Below are 10,970 nucleotides of genomic sequence, written 5' to 3'. Positions count from 1 at the left end.
TAACTTCTCTTATCTTCAATTTTCTGTTTTATAATAACAGTTTGTAAGCTTCAACTGGATAAAGTGTATAAAGTGGTCAGCCTGGTGCTTGGCACATGGTAAGGACCTCTATTGCTAGAATGTAGAGTTGTGAAAAGGGTGTTAACAGTAGGAGTTGGAAACTTAGTGGCTGTTCCTGGCACCATCACTTACTTCACTTGATGGTTTCTTGGCGATAAGGAGGCTGATTCAAGAGACAGGTTAGATGAAGCCTGTCTAGAAAAGGGGAACAGATAGTAAGAGAGAGAAGGAAGTAGGAGAACTCTGAGGTTACTGACTTAAGATGGATGGTGATTAATGATGGTTTCATTAGCCGAACGGAGAATTCAGGAGAAACAGCCACTGCGGGGAGAAGGGAGAGAATTTGCTTTTAGCTTTGAGATTCAAGTTTCTTGAAAAATATCCACATGGGTTTGTTTCAGAGGTAGATGATCAGGGCTGGAAATTCATATTTTTGGAGTTAGCAGCTTGAAAATGGCAATTGAGACTATGGGTCATTATTCATGTGGAAAAGACAAGAGGCTGAGTATAGGCCATTGAGGCCACACATATTAAGAATGAGTAGAGTGAAATGGGCAAGAGGAATCTGTTAATAATGAACTCTTTGGTAAATAGAAAGGGAATAACCAGAGAGAATCATGGAAATGAAAGGAGTTACTCTTAGGAGGGAACACTCAACTGTGCCTGACTCTGCATACTGTATTAAAAATTCAGGGGCTTCCCTGGTGGTGCAGTGGTTGAGAATCCGCCTGCCAATGCAGGGGACATGGGTTCGAGCCCTGGTCTGGGAAGATCCCACATGCCGCGGAGCAACTGGGCCCGTAAGCCACAACTACTGAGCCTGCGCGTCTGGAACCTGTGCTCCGCAACAAGAGAGGCCATGAAAGTGAGAGGCCCGCTCACCGCGATGAAGAGTGGCCCCCACTTGCCGCAACTAGAGAAAGCCCTCGCACAGAAACGAAGACCCAACACAGCCAAAAATAAAAATAAATAAATAAATAAATATTAAAAAAAAAGAAGACTACTATCTTAAAAAAAAAAAAAATCAGAACAGGACAATGAACACTGGGTTTGAAAGGAAGAGATCTTTATGCCTTTTTAAGATTGCCTTCAGTAAATTTAGGAGTAAACTTGAGGCAAATAAATGTAAGCATGAAGACTGAGGAATAGACTGCTTCCCCAAGAAGTTCAGTTTTGAAGGGAAGAAGGATGCACCTCTAAGTTCAGAATTAGGTAGGGTTGAAGGTAATTTTTTTCTCCCCAAGCTTTTTGAGGTTCAGGTGACAGATAAAAATTGTATGTATTTCGGATGTACAATGTGATGTTTTGATACATGTATATGTAGTGTAGTGATTACCACAGTCAAGCTTATTAACATATCCATCACCTCACATAGTTACAATTATTTATTAGTGTGGCGAGAACACTTAAGATCAACATTGTTATCAAAGCTCCAGTATACAATACAGTATTATTAGCTATAGTCTCCATCCTGTATATTAGATCTCCAGAACTTATTCATCCTACATAACTAAAACTTCTTACCTTTTGGTCAACATTTCCTCTTTCCTCATCCCCCAGCCTCTGGCAACTACCGCTCTACTCTCTGATTTTATAAGTTTGACTTCTTTAGATCCCACATATAAGTGAGATCATGCAATATTTTTCTTTCTGTGTCTGTCTTATTTTACTTAGCATAATATCCTCAAGGTCCATCCATGTTGTTACAAATGGCAAGATTTCCTTCTGTTTTAAGGGTGAATAACTTTCATGTGTGTGTGTGTGTGTGTGTGTGTGTGTGTGTGATACCCAGAAGTGGGAGTTCCATTTTTAATTTTTGAGGAATCTTCATATTGTTTTCCATAATGGTTATACCAATTTACATTCCCACCAATAATGTAAAGGGGTTCCCTTTTCTCCACATCCTCATCAACACTGGTTATCTCTTCTCTTTTAGATAATAGCGATTCTGACAGGTATGAAATGATATCTCATTGTGGTTTTTATTTGCGTTTCCCTGATGGTTAGTGATGTTGTTTCATATAGCTGTTGGCTGTTTTCACATCTTCTTTTGATAAATAACTATTCAGATCCTTTTCCCATTTTTAATGGATATATACATATATATATATAGCTATTAGTTGTTTGGGTCCCTTACATATTTTAACCCCTTAACAGATATATGGTTTGCAAATATTTCCTCCTATTCTGTAGGTTGCTTTGTTTGCTGTGCAGAAGCTTTTCAGTTTGATTCAATCCCACTTGTCTATTTTTGCTTTCATTACCTGTATTTTGGGGGTCATATCTTAGAAATCATTGCACAGACTAATGCTGATAAGCTTCTTCCCTATGCTTTCCTCTAGTTGTTTTATACTTTCCACTTTTATACTTGTGTTCAATTCACTTTGAGTTATTTTTTGTATATAGGATGAGATAAGGGTCCAGTTTCATTCTTCAGCATTTGGATATCTGGTTTTCCCAGCATCATTTATTGAAGAGACTATCCTTTCCCCATTGTGTGTTCTTGGCACCCTGGTCAAATATCATTTTATCATAGATGTCTGGATTTATTTCTGGGCTCTCTATTCTATTTCTTTGGTATATATGTCTGATTTTATGCCAGTACCATACTATTTTGATTACTGTTGCCTTGTAGTATGTTTTGAAATTTAAAAAGGTGATGCCTCCAGCTCTATTCTTCCTCAAGATTGTTTTGGTTATTTGGTGTCTTTATGAATTTCATAAAAATTTTAGGATTTTTTTTCTATTTCTGTAAAGAATACCATTGGGATTTTGGGAGGGATTGCATTGAATCTATGGATAGCTTTGTAGTATTGGGATTTTAACAATGTTAAGTCTTCCAATCCATGAACACTGGATATCTTTCCATTTATTTGTGTCTCTTTTAGTTCCTTTTTCAGTGTTTCATAATTTTAGTGTACAAGTCTTTCACTTTTTTGGTTAAGTTCACTCCTAAATATTTTATTATTTTGTTGCTCTTGTGAAAAGGATTGTTTTCTCAATTTCCATTTCAGATAGTTTGTTGTCTGTGAATAAAAATGCAATTGTTTTTGGTATGTTGATTTTGCATCCTGTAACTTTACTGAATTTGGTTATTAGTTCTAACAGGTTTTGTTGTTGTTGTTGTTGTTGTTGAGTCTTTAGAGTTTTCTAAATATATGATTATGTCATCTGCAAACAGACATGATTTTAATTTTTTCTTTTTGATTTGGATTCCTTTTATTTCTTTTTCTTGTCTAACCACTCTGGCTAGGATTTCCAGTACTGTATTGAATAGAAGTGGTGACAGTGGGCATCTTTTCCTTGTACTGTATCTTAGGAAAAAAGCTTTCAGCTTTGCCACATTGATTATGATATTAGCTGTGGGCTTTTTATATATGACCTTTATTGTGTTGAGGTAAGTTCCTTCAATACTTATTTTGTTGGGAATTTTAATCATAAGTGGATGTTGAACTTTGTCAAATGCTTTTTCCATGTCTATTGAGATGATCATGTCTTATTTTTCTTTCTAATGTGGTCACATTGATACCAAAACCAGAGAAAGAAACACAAGAAAAGAAAACTACAGGCCAAAATCCTTGATGAGCATAGGTGCAAATATATTTAATAAAATACTAGCAAACCAAATTCTACAATGCATTAAAAGGATCATACACCATAATCAAGTGAGATTTATCCTTGGGATGCTAGAATGGTTCAACATACCCAAATCAATCAATGCAATATACCATATTAACAAAATGATAGCTTTACCTTTTACACTGAAGAGCTGTTAAGAAAGTGTTGGGAATGGTTAGAAAGGAGGACAAGAGGCTGTAGGAGGGGGCCGATTCTAGAACAGAAGTTGAAGGGTGATCTTAGCCAGGTATAGGTGGGATGTAATAATTGGTACAGTTTAGATATATGTAGATATAAATAGGATAAAGATTGAACAAGCTCTTGACTGGAGAATTTATTTTAATGTCATTGTCCAGAATGCTACCTTTGGAGACACATTTTCTGATTTACATCTCTGTTCTTCCACATAGTGGTTATATGATCTTAGGTAATTAGTTTAACCTTAAGGTGCTTTGGTTTCCTCATTTTTAGAGATTGTCATACTGAGTGAAGTAAGTCAGACAGAGAAAAAGAAATATTGTATAATATCGCTTATAATCAAAATCTAAAAAGATATGATACAAATGAACTTACAAAACAGAAATAGACTCACAACCTTAGAGAATGAACTTATGGTTACCAGGGGGAAGGGTGGGCGGAAGGGATAGTTAGGGAGTTTGAGATTGACATGTACACAATGCTATATTTAAAATGGATTACCAACAGGGACCAACTATATAACACAGGAAACTGCTCAATATTATGTAACAACCTAAATGGGAAAATAATTTTAAAAATAATAGATACATGTATTTGTATAACTGAATCACTTTGCTGTACACCTGAAACTATCACAACATTGTTAATCAACTATATTCCAATATAAAATGAAAAGTTCAAAACAAAACAAAATAAAATAAAACAAAACAAAACAAAAAACAATAAAAGGAAGATACTAAGAGTTTCTACCTCCTAGGGTTGTCAGGAGTATTCAGTGAATTAATACAAGTAAGTTAATTAAAACTGAGCCTAGCCATAGTAAGCCTTCAATACATGTTAGCAACCATTAGAAGCACTGGTGCTAAGATCTAAGACTAGATCATTTGCTGAGAGTTATTGATAAAAGATAGTTGGGGCTGGAAGGAAAAGGTAAAATTTTAGAAAGATGCTATTGAGAACAGAAAAGCAATTCCTCCAGGAATGAGTTCTGGATGGGGCAGGGACACCATCTCAACCTGCTTTTGGACACTACCTGATCCCTGGCCTCCTCTAGGGACCAGGGTCTTGGGATCTATTAGACTCTTAGTGGTTATAAGAACGTTTTGAACCATTGATTAGCCAATCACCTGCAAGTCGGCTTGACTGTTGTTTACTCTGCAGGACTAGGAGCCAAGAGACAGCTTTTGATTTATTTTTAAATTTAATTTAGAAATAGACTGGTATATTTCTTTGGATAGAATATTAGAATTTACATGAAGATTAGAATGTTAAAGAAGTTAGAGTTCTTGGACCATATGGCTGAAAACCAAAGTTTGGCACACTCCTTGGGTTTCTAATGCATATTTCATTCTGTGCATTTTGTCAGATTTATGCACTATATATACATCTAGCTAGATGAAATTAAAAAGAAAAGGGCAGCCACTTTGTGGATTGGAGAGTGTCTGAAATATTTGTAAGTTAAATTTATGACATCAATGCTTTACAAGTGTAGGCAATGATAATTAAAATGAAAATCACCCTCTGGGTTCCTTGCCCATGTCACTAATGACATGTGGACATTGGGGAAAAGCATGCAGAAAACTAACAATGTAAAGTGATTAAATAGCAAGGGACAGCGAATTCTTATTGTTGAAAACTGGGAGTAACATGTAACTGGAAATCAGTAGAAACATTGTAGAAAATTATTAGAATCAACTAATTTATATATAGAGAGAGTATATCCAAATATTTCAGGGTAGGGAGCACTCAGTACTACAACCACATCTTTTTATTTGATAGATATTTTAGATACTATTTGAGGAATTCCCTGCATACCACCTTGTTGATAATAGAAGGAATTAGAGAAGAGTAATGACAAAGTTGAAATTGAAAACTAAAATCTTGGAAGTGATCTACAGTTTTGTAGTTCATTAGATTATTTAAAGCTCTGTTATCAAAACATCATGGGTAGAGAAATCAATTTTTTTTTTTTGCAACCAGAATTTAAAAACATTGAATAAGACAGTACACATCAGAAGTAGTAAGAGAAAATGTTCTATGACACTTTGATTTTGTCTCTGTGTGTGTGTGTTTATATAGGGTTGTGATGTAAAATTAATATCCTATTGCAGCTTTCAAATGTTTGAGAAATAATTTAGAATATATTAGAGAGAGGACGCAAAGAATAGGAAACTATAAAAATGAATTATTAGAAAATGTTAACCAGTGAATCAGTTGATCAACCTCTGCAAAACAGATTATTATGTGATGATTGAGGAGTTTCAAGAATAGACAAACATAGAGGAGTGGGGATAGCTATCCACTTGGGCCCTTCTTTTTCAGAAGATGGGGTGAAGTTTAGCATTATTACTAGATTGAATAAAAATGTAAGAAATACATTTCTTCTGATCTCAGGGGACTAAAAGCCAAAACTAAGACTCAGAAACTGAAACTATAGCAAGGTTTAGGGCAAAGCACAAAAGTTTAGTCCAAATGGTCAGAGAGTATATTGATACCAAAGAAAACTTGGAAATTAACGCCAAATTTTTATATCATTGCCTCTCCTTTTTCCTGCCTTCTTTTAACTTAGAAGTTTATTTTGCTTAATTAGATAGTGTCTAATATGAGTAGTGCAGGCTACTCTCATCCAAATGAAAAAGTGACATGTAATATGTGTTATATTTTTATCCTAGTGCCTTTTGTTGGGATCAGCTGACAGTCCAATTTTTGGGAAAATATTGGCATCAACTATGAGGTTTGAGTGATGCACACTTGTCAGGATCCCTGCCTCCTCTCCCCTGTGTGTAACTCTTTCCTGAAAGTTAGGATACAGTTTGAGGATTTTTTTTTTGGATATGGTGTCTCTGTCCTCTTTTAGACCATGTGTTCCTTTAGGGAAGAGCCCAGTCATATTTGTCTTTGAGCCATGAGCACTTTGAATATTATTGACTTCCTCACTGTAAGAAAGCCATCCACATTAACTGCCCTGCACAGTTGAATTAATCTGAAAACAGCAATGAAAAAACTAACACACCATTGTAAAGCAATTATGCTCCAATAAAGATGTTAAAAAAACAAAACAAAACAAACAAACAGAACTACCAGGAAAAATGGATACAGTAACTTAACATAATCATAAGAGTACCAAGGATGTAAAAGTTATCAAACACATGCATTAATTAAAAACAAATAAAACAACGACTCTAAAGTCTGATTACTTAGCTATATTTTTCATGCCTTTGAATGTGTGTTCTTCTCTTCCTCCTTAAAATTAATGAATGACTAGTTAGGAAAACAAGTATCTGATAAATGGCATACTTGATCTATTCCTTGGAAAGGTGGTATTGCCTAGCAGTTTTGAGAACAGTCTCTCTGCTTCCAGAGACTACCTATGTTCAAATTCCAGTGGACAGATTTCAGCAATGTACTGGACCTCTCTTGTCAAACCAGCTTGTGAAATAAAGGGAATGTATTAGCTAACATAACTGAAAAGAGGTATGCTGAAGAGTTTCAAGGCGGTTTATTCAAGGTTCCAGCTCCTTTCTTCTGTGATGCTCTCAGCTCTGTTGTTTCTATACTTATTAGCTTATTCCTCAGATCTGTCTTTATTATGGTTCAAAATTCTGCAGCAATTCCAAATCTTACATGTGCATAATGAAATATCCAGGTGAACAGAGTGAGCCATTGACATATTTCCCAGCAGAAGTCCCCCAATTTTTTGGCTCTGTTTGTTTAGGATCCTTGGATTACATGATCACTTGTGAACCACCCACAGGAACCAGAGGAAAGGACAGGGGGCATTGGCTTAGCCAAAGTTGAAGACTCTATCCTGGCAGTTGAGAATGGATTCAAATTCCTTGAAATGATATGTATCAGGCAGGGAAATAAGGGAAATTATTTCTCTTTTTTTACTTTCCATGTATACGTTGGAGAAATAATGCCATTTGTCCTATATATTTCTAACATTTTGGACTTGGCTGATTGCATCTCCAGGTGTTATTTAACTTGCTCTCCAATTCCCTGACTCCATCTTCTGAGTTGGTGGTGAGGGGGGAAGGAGGAAGCATATGACGGCTAAAGTGCCACAGACTCTCACTGTTTTCACCGAGGTTTAGTAGATTTTATCAAATAAGTATTTCTTATTTGCTGTATGCTCTTAAAATACTTTTCAGAGACTTTGAATGTTTCCTTTTACTTTTTTTCAAATAAGCTTCACTAGTTATGGCTGTTTCACTGCAGAAAAGAGCTCCTCATGCAACCTTTGTGGAAGTGGAACTCTATATTATAAGGGGCATATTTGGACTTGTTTTCTGTCATCATTTTTAAAGTTGTATATTTGTCCAATTTTTATACATGTTTTTCTTTATTTTGAGTTTAAAAATTGTTTCTTACTTGATTGTTTTCTCTCAATTGTTTGGAATTTATATGGTGTATTTTGGTAGTTGGTATTTATCCTTGAAATTTTACCATATATGTTTAACTTTAAAAAAGTATAAAGTTAAACAGTGATTCTCAACTGGAGGTAATTCCCCTCCCCACACCCCTCCCCACACCCCAGAGGATATTTTGCAATGTCTGGAAACATTTTCTGTGCTAAAATGGGGTGGGGTATTTGCTACTTGCATTTATGGCTAGAGGACAGAGATGGTGTTAAAAATCAACACAAAGGACAGCCCTTTAAAACAAAGAATTATCCACTTTGACCCCCGTCATTTTTATCACTCTGGCCCTTGTTTATTCTTACCAGGTTTGAGACTTTCTTTACCTTTTGTGAAACCAGGAATGCCACAAATACTGTATCCTTTCTAGGCTTTAGTTGTGCTGTAGTGGAAGGGTTACTTGGAACCCCTAGTCAGCCCTAGCACCAGGGTGGAAGTCTCCTTGCATCTCTGTCAGAAGGCCATGCAAAAGAATGCTTAATAATTAACAGTCCGTTGCTTCCATCAGACCAGAAGTTCACATGACGGGTTAAGGAAGGGGTGAGTACAGTGTGTTGTCATTTTGCAAATTGAACTTTTGCAATGAAGCCTGTATTGGCTAATGGTCAGAGCCATGATACTCTGGAGAGCTTCAAGGTAATAGATGCTGGTGTTTCATGATAGAAGTCAAGTTGGTGAAATGGACTTATTTTACTAGGTTACCTACATGGTTTATGTGCCTTTGCAGTCAAATTTGAGTTCAGATTCTTTGAGGTAAAATTGCCTTTAATTCTTCTAGACACTGATGGATCAACTTTATAAAATGCCAGTGTCTAATAGCGAGAACAGATGCTTGATCCTTCCCTATTAGGGGCTCCTCTTGCTGAGGGATGGGGTAGTCAGCGCTGTCACTAGGTGCTGTGCAGAGCTGTCAGGTGTAATAGCTCATCTTTGACTTCCTTTGTTTTGGGAAGCCATTGCTGTCAGAGTTGGAATAAGTAATTTGAACACTTTAGTTATAGCCAGCAGAAATGGAATCAATACATGCCAAGATTAACTTCAGTGATTAATCCCAGAATCAATGAACCAAATGATTATCATTTCTGACAGCTGAAGATTCTGCGATGCAGACTGGTGCTTAAAGAGGTGGGTTAAAATTCACCAGCTGGCTTCTGCAGCAGGCATATCTGAAGCCACTCTTTTTCACTTCCCTTGCCTCGCAGTTGCTCCAGTGATGCCTTCATGCTGCAGCCAGTTCCTGTGTCACATGGTGAGGTGCTCAGAAGCCAGATGTGACAATGATGAGATGCAAAGTCGACTTAGTCTGGGCTGCTAAATCTCCAAGGATAATGCCAAGTTAGTGAAACTTCTAACTTTTAAATCAGAGTGATTATTCTGACTCTGTGTTATGTGCAGGTGAGTGTCATTTGCTGCTTTTCAAAAGAGAGCAGAGGAAACTGCAGGAAGGGCTGGAATATGAGGGCTGTGTGTGTCATCTACACAGGGGATTGGAGCCATTTCAGTAGCAGTGCTTCCTCCTGGAGACCTTGGGCAGAATGCACCCACGCCTACTAGTGGGATCGAAGAATTACCGTGTGCCAGGTGTGGTGCTCAAGGTTCTATGCATCTTATTTAAAGATCGCAGCAACTCTCCGTGGCAGGTGCTGTTAATTGCCTCACTTTACAGATAAAAAAACGTATGTAACTTTGCCAAGGACACACACCTAATTTGAACTGAGGTGTCTCTGATTTTCGGTTCTCAGGGCTCAGTTGCTCAGCTGAGATCATCCAGGTTTGGGTAAGGCGAGATGGTTGTTGTTATGGATTGAATTGTATCCCCCCCAAATACATATGTTAAAGCCCTAACCCCCAGTACCTCAGAATGTAAACTTCTTTGGAAATAGGGTCATTGCAGAGGTAATTAGCTAATTAAGATGAGGTCATACTGGAGTAGGGTGGACCACAAATCCAATATGAATGGTGTACTTACAAGAAGATGGCCATGTGAAGACAGACACAAGGAGAATGCTGTGTGAAGGTAGAAGATTGGAGTGATACATCATATAAGCCAAGGAAAGCCAAAGATTGCCCACAAACCACTAAGTTTCAGAGACATCATGGCTCTGTCAACACCTGGATTTTAGACTTTGTGCCTTCAGAGCTGTGAGACAATAAATTTCTGTGGTTTTAAGCTCCCCAGTTTGTGGTACTTTGTGAGAGTCAACCTAGGAAACTCTTGGGTTAAGTGCTTATGTATGTGTGTACGTGTGTGTGTATTATTGGTATATCTATTAAAGCAAGGCACACATGGTCCCTAAAGACTACTCCATACAGAGCACAACATCAAGAGTGATGGGAAAGTGAGATCTCTGAAGCTCGGGCTCTGTGCCTGGCCAGCATAAGGCTCATGATTTACTTCTCCTTTACTATTTGCCAGGCACTTCCCGGGTGAGGAGTTCACATCACAAGCTGAGCTCCACCTCTGGAGTCAGATCTGCTGCAGTGTGGGGCCCTCCCATATCTGCGCTTTGTGACCTTGGGGAAATGACTTAACCTGTCCTCTGACTCAGTCCCTTATCTGTAATATGGTCATATTATCTGTAAAGTCATATTATCTGTAAAGAGGTCATTGTGACTGTTGGTTAAACTAACAGGTTTTTAGCCCAGGGCTTAGCACACAGGTGTCTCGTAGATGGG

This window comes from Eubalaena glacialis, chromosome 14, assembly GCF_028564815.1.
Source record: "Eubalaena glacialis isolate mEubGla1 chromosome 14, mEubGla1.1.hap2.+ XY, whole genome shotgun sequence".
NCBI lineage: Eukaryota > Metazoa > Chordata > Mammalia > Artiodactyla > Balaenidae > Eubalaena > Eubalaena glacialis.
This window is presented reverse-complemented; position numbering follows the sequence as displayed.